Source organism: Caretta caretta, chromosome 3 (assembly GCF_965140235.1).
Source record: "Caretta caretta isolate rCarCar2 chromosome 3, rCarCar1.hap1, whole genome shotgun sequence".
In the NCBI taxonomy this organism is placed as follows: Eukaryota; Metazoa; Chordata; order Testudines; family Cheloniidae; genus Caretta; species Caretta caretta.
Window position 1 is genome coordinate 33,942,414 of NC_134208.1, and position 13,002 is coordinate 33,955,415.

A 13,002-nucleotide genomic window follows, 5' to 3' on the forward strand; every position below is an offset into this window, starting at 1 on the left:
GTTCCCAAGACCTCAAAGCCAATTGAAGTGAAGGGGACTCCCGGCATTAACTTCAGTGCATTTTGGATCAGGCCCTTTTTTCTACACTCAAGGTGAAGAATAGAATGATGTCTTTGTTTCTGAAGGAGTGCACCCCTGCACTGATTGCTACCTGGAAAAAAATGGCTTATCCTTTGGATTTATACATACATAAGCAATACTTATTTAATAATTTGTTTATTTGCTTTTAAAATGGAGCAAACTTAGGGGAAAAGAGAGAGAAAAAAAGAGAGAAGATACTTCCAAATCCTTCAAAAAGCTTTTCACTACAACTGGGTAAAGCATTTTATCTGAGCAATATTGCCCTTTTTGCCTTCTTGGGAAGAATCCCTGAACAGACTAATTTGTTCATTCTTCAAAACTGTTCAAAGTATACTTTCCGTAAACATTTTTTCAACCTTTGGGTTGTTCACAAACTTCAGTTTGGCTATGTCTCCAACTATTCTCAATTTGTTATTCGTGGAAATGTGATTGGTTGGCTCTGTCACATTTTATTATTCATGATCCCTGTTTAGATTTTTGAAACTTCTGTAGACAGAAGAAAGGAAATCACAGAGTTTTCAAGAGGCCTGTGTGAACACTTCCACCAGGAATCTTAGAGCAAACTTCAAATGGTGCTGTCACCTGGCTCAATTTTGGTTATGAGAATCTGTTTAAATGGGAAAATGAATGAATGGATTACTCAATCTCTTTCTCCTTCCCACTGTGCGAATGCACATCCCTGGTGCAAGTGGTTTATTACAGCCTAACTGGGAATGTATTTGTGATTTGAAATCATAGGGTGCAATTCTGCAATGATTTAAGCACATGCTTAAATTTGGGACTATTCACATGCTGAAAGTTAAGTACCTACCCAAGTCTTTGGAAGTTCTAGACTGTTACCCTGATCACTGCTTGAGACTATATGTAATTAGGACAATAATAAAATGATTCTTTAAAGTAGCAATGTTTTTTAAAAAGTCAAGAAAATAAACTTGATCCTGTTGAAAACAAAATTTGGATAAAAATCAACACGAAGTAATTGTAATACTTTGAAATTGTGTAGCTCCTTTTAACAAGAATCTTAAACCTTCCAGATGGTTGGTATGATTATTTTCCTGAAGTCAAACAGTGAGTGAAAAGTCGACTCAGAAACAACACTCTTTGGATATCCTGTCACTTGCTCTGTCCATTTCACAATACTGCTTACCTTAATAAATAAGAAAGGAAATATTGTAAAGGATCTTGGAAATCTGGGAACAGTGATAACCAAATAAATGCCTCAGAATCAGATATCCAGAAGTTTCTTGAGTCAGCAACTTTGGAGTTAAAAGACAGGGTCTTAATAATGATTTCAATTACTTGCAGTTGAAAGCCACTTCCACACAAGTTCTGAGCAAGAATTGGTAGAAGGATGTTGAATTATCATGATTATGGTTATGTCTTCACGTATAGGTACTCAAAATGCACTGGCAGTTTGTGCGTATGTACATAGAACAAAGTGTGCCAAAAATACTCATTGGCACGTGCAAATAGAGGTTTCCACATGGCCATATATTTTGCAATAAAATTGTGTCCTTAAATTGAAGCCTATTTAGACTTTGAGGTTTTTTTCAACTATTAGGTTCTAAATTAAATCTTAGGTTTTAATTTTACTAGAAACAATCAAGTAGGGTTACAATGACTCTAAAACAATTATTTCAAACATTCATACACATGATATAAATCTGAGAAGATGTTTCTGATTTGGAGAAGCTTTAAAACATTGCCATTTGCAATATCTAGCAAAAAAAAAAAAAAAATCCAGGCCAATAAAATCACTTTTTTTTTTTCAAAAGGGAGGGAAGCCTCCGGGTATGCTGAGTAAAAACTCAGTAGAATTTAGTTTTAAAACTTTATGCTTTAATTAAAATGTATACTGATGCGTATTCATATCCCTGAGCACAGCAGTATGGTAATAAGCCTTTAAAAATTCAGATCTCTGCAGTTTCATTGTACATTTTTCAATCTGATCAAACATTCTTTTCTCTCTCTAATCAGTACTTTTTCTGGTTTATGCATACAGTATGTAATCTGATTTCATCCCCCTTATGGGTTGTTACATATCTTAAATATGTAGAGTAAAGGTGCATTTAGAAACAAGAAAAGAATGATGTGAGAATACAGTTGTTTTCTTCAATGACTTGTATATGTTAAAAAGACACCATCACCTCCAAAATTACACTTCCATCTGAAAATATTATTCCTTCTATTATTAATAGAAATTGAAATAGATTAAATGAAAAAAAATCTCCATTATTTTCCCTTGGTTTAATTTACACATTTATAGTCACTTTCATTGTTTTCTAGAAAGTTATCACTTCCTGTCTCATACAATAGCATGATGCACCCTCTCTCTCTCTCTGGGGGCTGATGTGCATGCTGTTCCCCAGGCTTTGAAAGAGGTTGTTTAGCAGGAACAGCAACACCACAGCTTAAAATGGAACAGAAAAGTCACTAGGTAGCATGGCAGGCATGGGGGAGGGGGAGGGGAAACAGGTGTGAAGAGAGGAGAGAGAGGATGCGGGACTCAATATGTTTAGTAGGATCATACTAAACATCAGATAAAGAGCAAAAGACCCCAGCGCTTGTGATAAAGCATGTAAAGCATTTTTAAAACTAGTTAAAAGGTGCTCAATCATAAACTGGGTTTTTTTTAAATGTAGAAAGAAAAGGAGTACTTGTGGCACCTTAGAGACTAACTAATTTATTTGAGCATAAGCTTTCGTGAGCTACAGCTCCCTTCATCGGATGCATTCAGCTGTAGCTCACGAAAGCTCATGCTCAAATAAATTTTAGTCTCTAAGGTGCTACAAGTACTCCTTTTCTTTTTGCGAATACAGACTAACATGGCTGTTACTCTGAAACCTTTTAAATGTAGGTCAGTTTTGAATATTCAAGATGACAGTATCCCTTCAATCAGGGATGAGAACTGGATTTAGGCTCTCAGAAACAAAAGTTCTGCTCTAGTCAGATTATGTGTGCAATTATGTAATGGTATACACAGCAGGCAACCTTAATTCTGGCATCTCCTAACTCGAGTGCTTGATTTTGCAACCTTAATAAAGTTCTTTTAACATAAGGGTTTTTTTGTGTGTGCGCCTATCTGTTCATTTATGTTGCTTACTCTTGACTGGCCCACAGATAAGGTAAGGCACCTAATTACCCCTAGTAAGGTAAATCTTCTAAAAGAAGGTGTTAGTCCTAGAACTTCCCAGTAATCATGTTTGTTGTCTCTACCACGTGTATTCATTACAATAAAAAATAATTACTGCAGGTTGCTGTGATCACAGAAGCTGTGAATGAATTACATGAAAGAACTTCTGTTAAAGTCATAGGTAATCTTGTAACACTTAGTTCACTTTAGTTGTTATCTGTAATTCAATTAATGGTTTGTTAGTTAATTGGTTCTGGAGGACGGGTTGCCTTTTGTTTTGTTTTTTCCCCTTGCCCTTACTTTCACTCTAAATCTTGATTTTAAGCAATTTCTCAATAGAAATCACCTGCGGGGTTTACCCACTGCCTTGTTGACAGCATATAGTTTTGTAAAGCCTCTGCCTGATTTAACTTGGGTGAAGTGCAGAGCAGAGTGCACCTGCGTTACTATGGTACTGGAACATGCTGTTACTTGATTGGAAGTTGAGGAAATGTGTGTATCTTTGTCTGGGGACAAAGCACAGAAAGCTTCATTGCTAAGAGATTGCTGTTTTGCTTGGGAAACTGGACAATGTTTACAGAAATGGGGCTCATATGGCTACATGTAGGATTGCTGCTTGATGGAAGATGAAGTAACTGTGGCTATTTAGAGTATCCATGCCAAAGGATATTTTGCAACCCTTGTGATAGGAGTAACTGAGCGAATAGGGAATGGGAATTAGCCATGAGGATTCCGATTCAATATGTTCTGGGAGTTGTATTCTGTGATTGGGAAAGACTTGTACAAAACTGTATTCAGATCGTGATCTTCTGTCTCCTCTGTCAATGTGCCCATAGAAGCCGAACATTCTGTCCCTCTCTGTTCCAACTGAAAGAACCCCAGGTTTTCATGTTTTTTGCCAGTGTGTGTGATATTATTTGGTAAAAATTCAAGTAATAACTTTCACATCTGAATTTCTGCTGCATTTATGTTTCATATGAAGAGAGTCCTGTGACTGGCTTTAACTGTTGCATTTTTCGGTTCATCTCATTTATTACAATCTCAACTTTAGAGAACTATTTCAAATGAACACAATGTACATTCGAACATAAACCTCACTCAGATTAAGACAGTATGTGCACATAAATGGCCAAAGAAACAAAATGTTAGTGTCCATCTTATTATTTGTATTGTGTAGTGTGATGACCCCACAAACATGGCTGACCCACTGAGGACTGAACCAGTGACCTCCAGAGCTCAAAGCATGAGCAGAGCTCAAGCTCTTATTATACTGGCAATCATAGATTGAAAAGTTTCAGAGTAGCAGCCGTGTTAGTCTGTATCCGCAAAAAGAAAAGGAGTACTTGTGGCACCTTAGAGACTAACCAATTTATTTGAGCATAAGCTTTCGTGAGCTACAGCTCACTTCATCGGATGCATTCAGTGGAAAATATAGTGGGGAGATTTATATACACAGAGAATGGTAACACCCATTGTTTCATGTTCTCTGTGTATATAAATCTCCCCACTGTATTTTCCACTGAATGCATCCGATGAAGTGAGCTCTAGCTCACCAAAGCTTATGCTCAAATAGATTGAAAAGACATCTTTGTATTAATTATGGCACACCACAATCAGAGAAGACAATTTGGGTATTAATTAGTGAGGGTGGAATCTTGGCCCTATTGAAATCAATGGGAATTTTGTCATTGACTTCAATGAAGCCAGGATTTCACCCGGAAAATTAAATTGTCCTGAAAGAGGTTAAGAAGTAAAATTCTTTGTCTTATTATCTACACATTTGGGCTATGTCTGTTCCCTCTTGTTCTGATTTTTGCCACCACACTGAACACATTTTGAGATAAAATCTCAAAGGGTTTTCATGATGCAACTTGCTCTTTGTATTTGTGATAGTCAGGGGAAAGTGCTGGTAACAGCCTCCGCTCATCTTCAAAAGAATGTGCAAAAAGATTGCAAGTGGAATGCAAGCAGCAAATCTTGTGCCTAATGGGGATATTTTGTTGGGGGGGGAGAGGTAAGAAAAGGTACCTCCCGTGCACCAGCACTTGGGATCAAGTAGTGACCGCAGCCCTAGAGATGGGACCTTCAAAAGCGTTCACACACAGGTCTAACTCTGATCCCATTGAAGTCAATGCTTTGATGTCAATACGACGCACTTTTGCAAATCCCATCCTAAGCAAGAGCACCACAAATTAACTGCTAGCATCAGAGCACCAGCTGCTCTGTAACATCTCATTAAAACAGCCATGCGATACTGTCAAGGTTCCTCCCCCACTCTGAACTCTAGGGTACAGATGTGGGGACCTGCATGAAAAACCTCCTAAGCTGATCTTTACCAGCTTAGGTCAAAACTTCCCCAAGGTACAAAATATTCCACCCGTTGTCCTTGGACTGGCCGCTACCACCACCAAACTAATACTGGTTCCTGGGGAAGAGCTGTTTGGACGCGTCCTTCCCCCCAAAATACTTCCCAAAACCTTGCACCCCACTTCCTGGACAAGGTTTGGTAAAAAGCCTCACCAATTTGCCTAGGTGACTACAGACCCAGACCCTTGGATCTTAAGAACAATGAACAATCCTCCCAACACTTGCACCCCCCCTCTCCTGGGAAATGTTGGATAAAAAGCCTCACCAATTTGCATAGGTGACCACAGACCCAAACCCTTGGATCTGAGAACAATGAAAAAGCATTCAGTTTCTTACAAGAAGACTTTTAATAAAAATAGAAGTAAATAGAAATAAAGAAATCCCCCCTGTAAAATCAGGATGGTAGATATCTTACAGGGTAATTAGATTCAAAAACACAGAGAACCCCTCTAGGCAAAACTTTAAGTGAGCTGTAGCTCATGAAAGCTCATGCTCAAATAAATTGGTTAGTCTCTAAGGTGCCACAAATACTCCTTTTCTTTTTGCGAATACAGACTAACACGGCTGTTACTCTGAAACAGACAGAAATAGTTATTCTATTCAGCACAATTCTTTTCTCAGCCATTTAAAGAAATCATAATCTAACACATACCTAGCTAGATTACTTACTAAAAGTTCTAAGACTCCATTCCTGGTCTATCCCCGTAAAGACCAGCATATAGACAGACACAGACCCTTTGTTTCTCTCCCTCCTCCCAGCTTTTGAAAGTATCTTGTCTCCTCATTGGTCATTTTGGTCAGGTACCAGCGAGGTTACCTTTAGCTTCTTAACCCTTTACAGGTGAGAGGAGCTTTCCCCTGGCCAGGAGTGATTTCAAAGGGGTTTACCCTTCCCTTTATATTTATGACAGATACAGAGTAGCCAAAACAAAATAGGTGTTTGCTTGACAGCAGTTTGTGGATGAGCAGCACTGCTGTAGCTCCCAGTTTTCCCAAACTCAAGCTCAGACTTCAGGCGAAACTGGGGAGTGGAGGAGGAGGAGGAGCAGGAAGAGGAAGAAGACCATAGACATTGCTGATGATGCAACAGAGTGACAGAAATAGGACTGTGGGATAGAAAGATGTTATAACAAAAACAATACCTGGCAAAAACAAGTGAGCATCATGGAGGAGTACTTTTGTCTTTTAATATATAACAAAAGAATACAAATAGAATGACATAATACATCACTTTGTGAATTCTCTTTTTGTTGGCTACCTGATAGAGGTAGAGAATTTAAATAAGAGAGTAGTGGCTTTGCACACTAGGTCTGGAAGGATAATTCATGTGCAAAGATTGGTGTGCAAAAATGAATAGAAATGGTTGTGAACGAAACAGAAAAAAGCTGTAATTGTGATCATTGGTGGAGTGGTGTAGGTAGAGCAGGGCAAATGGAAAAGAAGAAAACTAGGTCACATAAGTAAGCAAGGACATAATTGTGAGGCTATTGGAGAGATTCAGTAGTGAGGAAGTCATGGGGAACCAGCGTGTGCATGTGTGTGTTTGTGTATCACTACCAGTGATGATTGGGATTGTATTTTTGTGTACCGCATGATGCCAAATACATTGTCAGGCTCAAAAATATGCATTGTTATTCTTTATTTGTGGCACAGATGGGGAAAGTAATCATTGCAAACTAGGGCTGTCGATTAATCGCAGTTAACTCATGTGATTAACTCAAAAAATAATCACAATTAAAAAATTAATCAAGATTAATTGCAGTTTCAATTGCACTGTTAAACAATAAATACCAATTGACATTTATTAAATATTTTGGATGTTTTTCTACATTTTCAAATATATTGATTTCAATTTCAACACAGAATACAAAGTATACAGTGCTCATTTTATATTATTTTTATTACAGATATTTGCACTGTAAAAATGATAAAAGAAATAGTATTTTTCAATTCACCTCACACAATTACTGTAATGCAATCTCTTTATTGTTAAAGCACAACTTACAATGTAGAATTTTTTTTATTACATAACTGCACTAAAAAAAAAATGAAAAACTTTAGAGCCTACAAGTCCATTCAGTCCTACTTCTTGTTCAGCCAATCGCTAAGACAAACAAGATTGTTTACATTTACGGGAAATAATGCTGCTGGTTTCTTATTTACAATGTCACCTGAAAGTGAGAACAGGTGTTCTCATGGCACCTTTGCAGCTGATATTGCAAGGTATTTATATGCCAAATATGCTAAACATTTGTATGCCACTTCATGCTTCAGCCAGCATTCAAGAGGACATGCTTCCATGCTGATGACACTCATTAAAATAATAATGGGTTAATTAAATTTGACTGAGCTCCTTAGGGGGAGAATAGTATATCTCCTGCTCTGTTTTATGTGCATTCTGCCATATATTTCATGTTATAGCAGTCTCAGATGATGACCCAGCACATGTTGTTCGTTTTAAGAACAGTTACACTGCAGATTTGACAAAATGCAGAGAAGGTACCAATGTGAGATTTCTAAAGATAGCTGCAGCACTCAATCCAAGGTTTAAGAATCTGAAGTGCCTTCCAAAATCTGAGAGGGATGAGGTGTGGAGCATGCTTTCGGAAGTCTTTAAAGAGCAACACTCCAATGCGGAAACGACAGAACTGAACCACCATAAAAGAAAATCAACCTTCTGCTGGTGGCATCTGACTCAGATGATTAAAGTGAACGGTCTGCACTGCTTTGGATCGTTATCAAGCAGAACCTGTCATCAGCATGGACACATGTCCTCTGGAATGATGGTTGAAGTATGAAGGGACATATGAATCTTTAGCAAATCTGGCATGTAAATATCTTGCTACGCCAACTACAACAATGCCATGTGAACACCTGTTCTCACTTTCAGGTGACATTGTAAACTAGATGCGGGCAGCATTATCTCCCGCGAATGTAAACAAACTTGTTTGTCAGAGTGACTGGCTGAACAATAAGTAGGACTGAGTGGACTTGTAGGCTCTAAAGTTTACATTGTTTTATATTTGAATGCAGTTTTTTGTACATAATTCTACATTTGTAAGATAAATAGATTGCATTACAGTACTTGTATGAAGTGAATTAAAAATACTTTTTTTGTTTTTTTACAGCACAAATATTTGTAATTAAAAATAAATATAGAGTGAGCACTGTACTCGTTGTGTTGTAACTGAAATAAATATATTTGAAAATGTAGAAAACATCCAAAAATATTTAAATAAATGGCATTCTATTATTAACAGTGTGATTAATTGCAATTAATTTTTTTAATTGCTTGACAGCCCTATTGCAAACATCTTATGCTGCAGGAGATCGCATTTATCCTTTCAAGATATGGCTGATGACTCCAGTTCAAAACTGCCAAACTAACTGCAATGGTGCATACAAAGGGCCAATTTTTCAAAAAAGTGGCCTCTAATTTTGCATATATATTGAATTATAGAAATTAGAACATGGAAAAAAATTGTTAGATTATTCAGTCCCCCTCTCTGACTGCACGGTAGTTTCCTTAATCTCCAGATTAGCATATTTGAACCAAAAATGCCCATTTGCAAGGGTAAATTAACAAAATGGTCTAGACAAATGTACTTTTGCACAAAAGAGTGCATGCACCAGAGTGAGAAAAAATAAGAGAAGGGTTGATGCAGGCTGGAAATCTGGTCTCACGTTCGGGACAGCTGACTCTCAAACTCTTGTGAAAACTCTGAGCATGACAGTTTTCTGAGATCTTCCTTACTCCACAGGCATCTCCACTTGGACCTGTAAGTTGAAATAAAAACATAATACCATTAGAAAAATAATTATCATAGTACATCCAACCTAGCTGGAAGCAGGAAGTACTGAAAGCCACATAAGAATATCTGTTTCATGAGATTTCGTAATCCATTGCTTGTCCAAAGAAACTCAGATACTTTAATAAACATGGAGAACTTTTGGAAGCTTACTGAAACTGAGAAACCTGCCTACGACTTTTGAAGTTCTCCCAATATTACACTATGTATAAGTAGTTTTTTTTTTTTATAACTCCCATTAAAGGTGCAGTGAATGATTATAAAGCCCATGTCTTTATTTACCTGTAAAATTAAAGAATCACTCCACTTAACTAAGGAAGATCTGGAATAATCCAACTTGATGTTCTCAAGCACTTTTCTAGTTCTGTTGCCTTAATCACAAAGCTACCACACAGCATACTGAAGAGTATTTACTTAGGTGAAAATCTCAGCTCTGAACGGTTTCTACCCCTTTGTACATTTGATGCACTGAAGGTTGTTTTTCTATTTAAAAGTTATGTCCATGTTTTTAACAAAGCTTTCTTTCTGCCACTACTGACTCAGTTAAGTGCTGTGACTGCTTCTACTATATTGCTTCTATTTCCCTTGTTTCCGAGGAATGCGTCTTATCTCCAGCTGTTGCCACACATGCTCCCTATCTTTATTTCAGCTCCAGTTCCCGCCAGTCACAGTACAATTTTTTTCAACTGCTGCCAATTCTCACCACAGGAAGCACACACAATTACTCCAGTAAGGTAATTAATATATTTTACAAGCAGGATGGCCATTTTTCAATGCAGGTGCATTTAATAAAGAAAGGACCATCAAGAAATGAACCAGATTGGGATGACTTGTCATTCTGAGCCAAGAGGAACACTAAAGGCAATGATCAGGTTAAGATTCACTTGGAATTAAAGATTATCGGTGAATAATCTGTTTTCAAACAATGCTGTTCTCTCCCCTCCCCCCTCCCTCCAACAGTGTCAGTGAAGTCTGTTGGAAACAAGCTTGGACAAAGAGCAGTTTGTAGTTCTACATTCCCCAGTCAGCAAGAATATGAGGCAAACATGATTGTCTTCTCTGTATTTTCAGGGTGGCTACCCAGGAGGAAAAATACCCAGTTAGGGAAAGGGGAAAAGAGAGAGAAACAAGAAAGGAAGAAGTAGTGAGGAAGGGTGGCCCAGTGGATGCTAGCCTGGGATTTAGGAGACTGAGTTCAAGTCCCTCTTCTGCTACAAACTTCCTGTGGGACCTTGGGTAAGTCACTTAATCTCTCTGCGCCTCAGTACCTCCTCTGTAAAATGGGGATAACAGCACTTCCCAGCTTCATAGGCGTGCTGGGAGGATAAATATCTTAAATATTGTGAGGTGCTCAGATAGTATGGTAACGGAAGCCATAAATTCCTCTAAAATCGATAGAGAGCACACCCCTCCCCCAAACATGGCAGATACTCAGTGTAAGGCTTTTGATGGGTGTACAGGTCAGATACAGTACTTGTGGTTACACCAAATACAAGGGATTCTAGTTAGAGACAAGGCCAGATGTTCTGTCTAACCCTTCTGCTTGACTCTTTATACATCAATATTATCATTCGTGAGTGTCTGTATGCTGACCTCATAAGAATCAGTAATGTTCTGGGAACACTATGGGATCCCAGTGGGGAACAGGCCAGCTTTTCTAGTACCACTTATGATGTCTTTGTGTAGGATGGGTCATATACCTTCTCATCTAAAATCGCATTCTTTTGTTCTTGCCTCTAGTGTTTGTTGCTGTATGAGGCTTATTTCTTGTTCTCTCTTCCAGTCTAAATTCATATACATCCCACATCCCTCTTCCTTAATGGCAAATTGGCAACAATGATGGGACTCAATTTACTGGACTCTCACGTTTGCTGAGCTGTGTGGCTAATACAGCACCTCATACTGAAGGTGTCCACTAATGGTTGAAGCACTATGTGCAAGAGCCCATACTGAGTTAAGTTTCGGGAAGCATATTAAACACAGTCTGTCTGTCTGTTTCTGACACTCTCTAACCTTCAATATCACACACAAGAAAAACATCAAGATGCCCAGTACCTCACTTCTGCTTAACAATTTGCCCTTACAGATTTTTGCGTGCTTTGCAGTGAATAATAACCACTGTTCCCATTTTTAGCAGAAAAGCAAATTACAATGGTATGGAATCACCTGAAAATGAAAAAGGGAGCATTCTGAATCAAAATTCACAAAAACACTTTCAACACTTTCACATGGCTCGAATTATGATTCTAAAGAAATGCAGCAGTTTTGTCTAATGAACTGAATATGGGCAAGAAACCAGGAACTCCTGAAATCTTAACACAGTTCTGCCACTGACTTGTGGTGTGGCATTGGGCAAGTGACTTATATTTTCTTTATCTCAATGCATCAGTCTATAAAATAGGGTATCAACATTTACTGTTCTCTCTTCTAGAGGTGTAGGTGAGATGAAGGCAGCTGGAAGGCTAAGGGAGTTGCCAGCTTGGGAGGCTCTCTGAGGTATTTCTGTCTTGATTAACTGTGAAGCACTTTTCTGTGCTGGGAACTTGCCATCAAGTTTGGTAGGACTGGGCTGGTTTACTCATTTGCTGTGTTTGATATCTAGGCTTGGCTGCTGACTGTCTGGGCTAAGGTGCCCTGCAGTTGGGTGAATTAGCAACTAATTCTAGCAGGGCTCTTTGAAGAGAGAGCAGTGCAATTTTTTTAATAAATAAACCAGTGATTAGAGATGTCTGAGGGCTGGTCTACACTACACAGTTAGTAAGGCAGCTTATTTTGACCTAATTATGTCAGTGTCTACACTACAGCCTTCCTCCCGCTCTCTTGTCAATTTCAGGACAGGAGAAGGGGGAGGGGGCAGCTGAGAAGCCCCAAGCGGCTTCCTCTGCTCCCTGTGGGGAACACAGAGTGGAGGGGGGCCAGCTCACTGGGAGCCCAGGAGCTGTGGGGCAGGAAAGAAGAGAGGATGTAGGAAGGTGGTTGTTGGTGACTCCTTTCTGAGGGGGGGTGTAGGCATCATGTCCCAGGAGGTGTGTTGCCTGTCTGAGGCCCACCTCCCAGATATTAAAGAAAGTTTACCAAGGCATGCATCCTCTGACCACTAGCCAATATTCCTCATCCATGTGGGCACTAATGATACTGCCAGATATGAACCTGGCACACAGGATCTGGTCCAAGAGGTGAATACAGCTGAACCACTCGGTAATAGTAAGTACAATGTGATTAAATTTAACATCCGTGTAGGGGAGAAAATACAAAAGAAACCCACCACAGTACCAGTTAGCTTCAAAAAAGGGAACTACACAGAACTGATGCTAGCTAAACGGAAAATAAAAGGAACTGTCACAAGAGTGAAATGCCTGCAAGCTACATGGAAACTTTTAAAAACACTATTATAGGGGCTTAAATGATATGTATGCCCTAAATTAAAAACAGTGAGTGTGAGGCTTGCTACCACGGCAAAACAAAAGAGGTGGTTAGAGGCAGAAAGATATCCTTTAAAAATAGGAAGTCAGATCCTACGGAGGAATAGAAAGGAACATACGCTCTCGGAAGTCAAATGTAAAAGTATAATTGGGCAGGCCAAAAAAGAATTTGAAGAGCAACTTTAAAAAG

General features: G+C 38.7%; 1 long non-coding RNA gene across 4 annotated transcripts in view; it reads right to left on the bottom strand.

The window, feature by feature from the left end:
- Nucleotides 1-6,737: 6,737 nt before the first annotated feature.
- The window catches only part of LOC125634542 (uncharacterized), a 67,234-nt gene continuing 60,969 nt past the window's right edge, over nucleotides 6,738-13,002 (bottom strand). For all 4 annotated transcript variants that reach the window (XR_007355958.2, XR_007355957.2, XR_007355956.2 and 1 more), the window contains one exon: nucleotides 6,738-9,358. This is a non-coding gene — a long non-coding RNA (uncharacterized LOC125634542). The remainder of the gene's footprint in view (nucleotides 9,359-13,002) is intronic.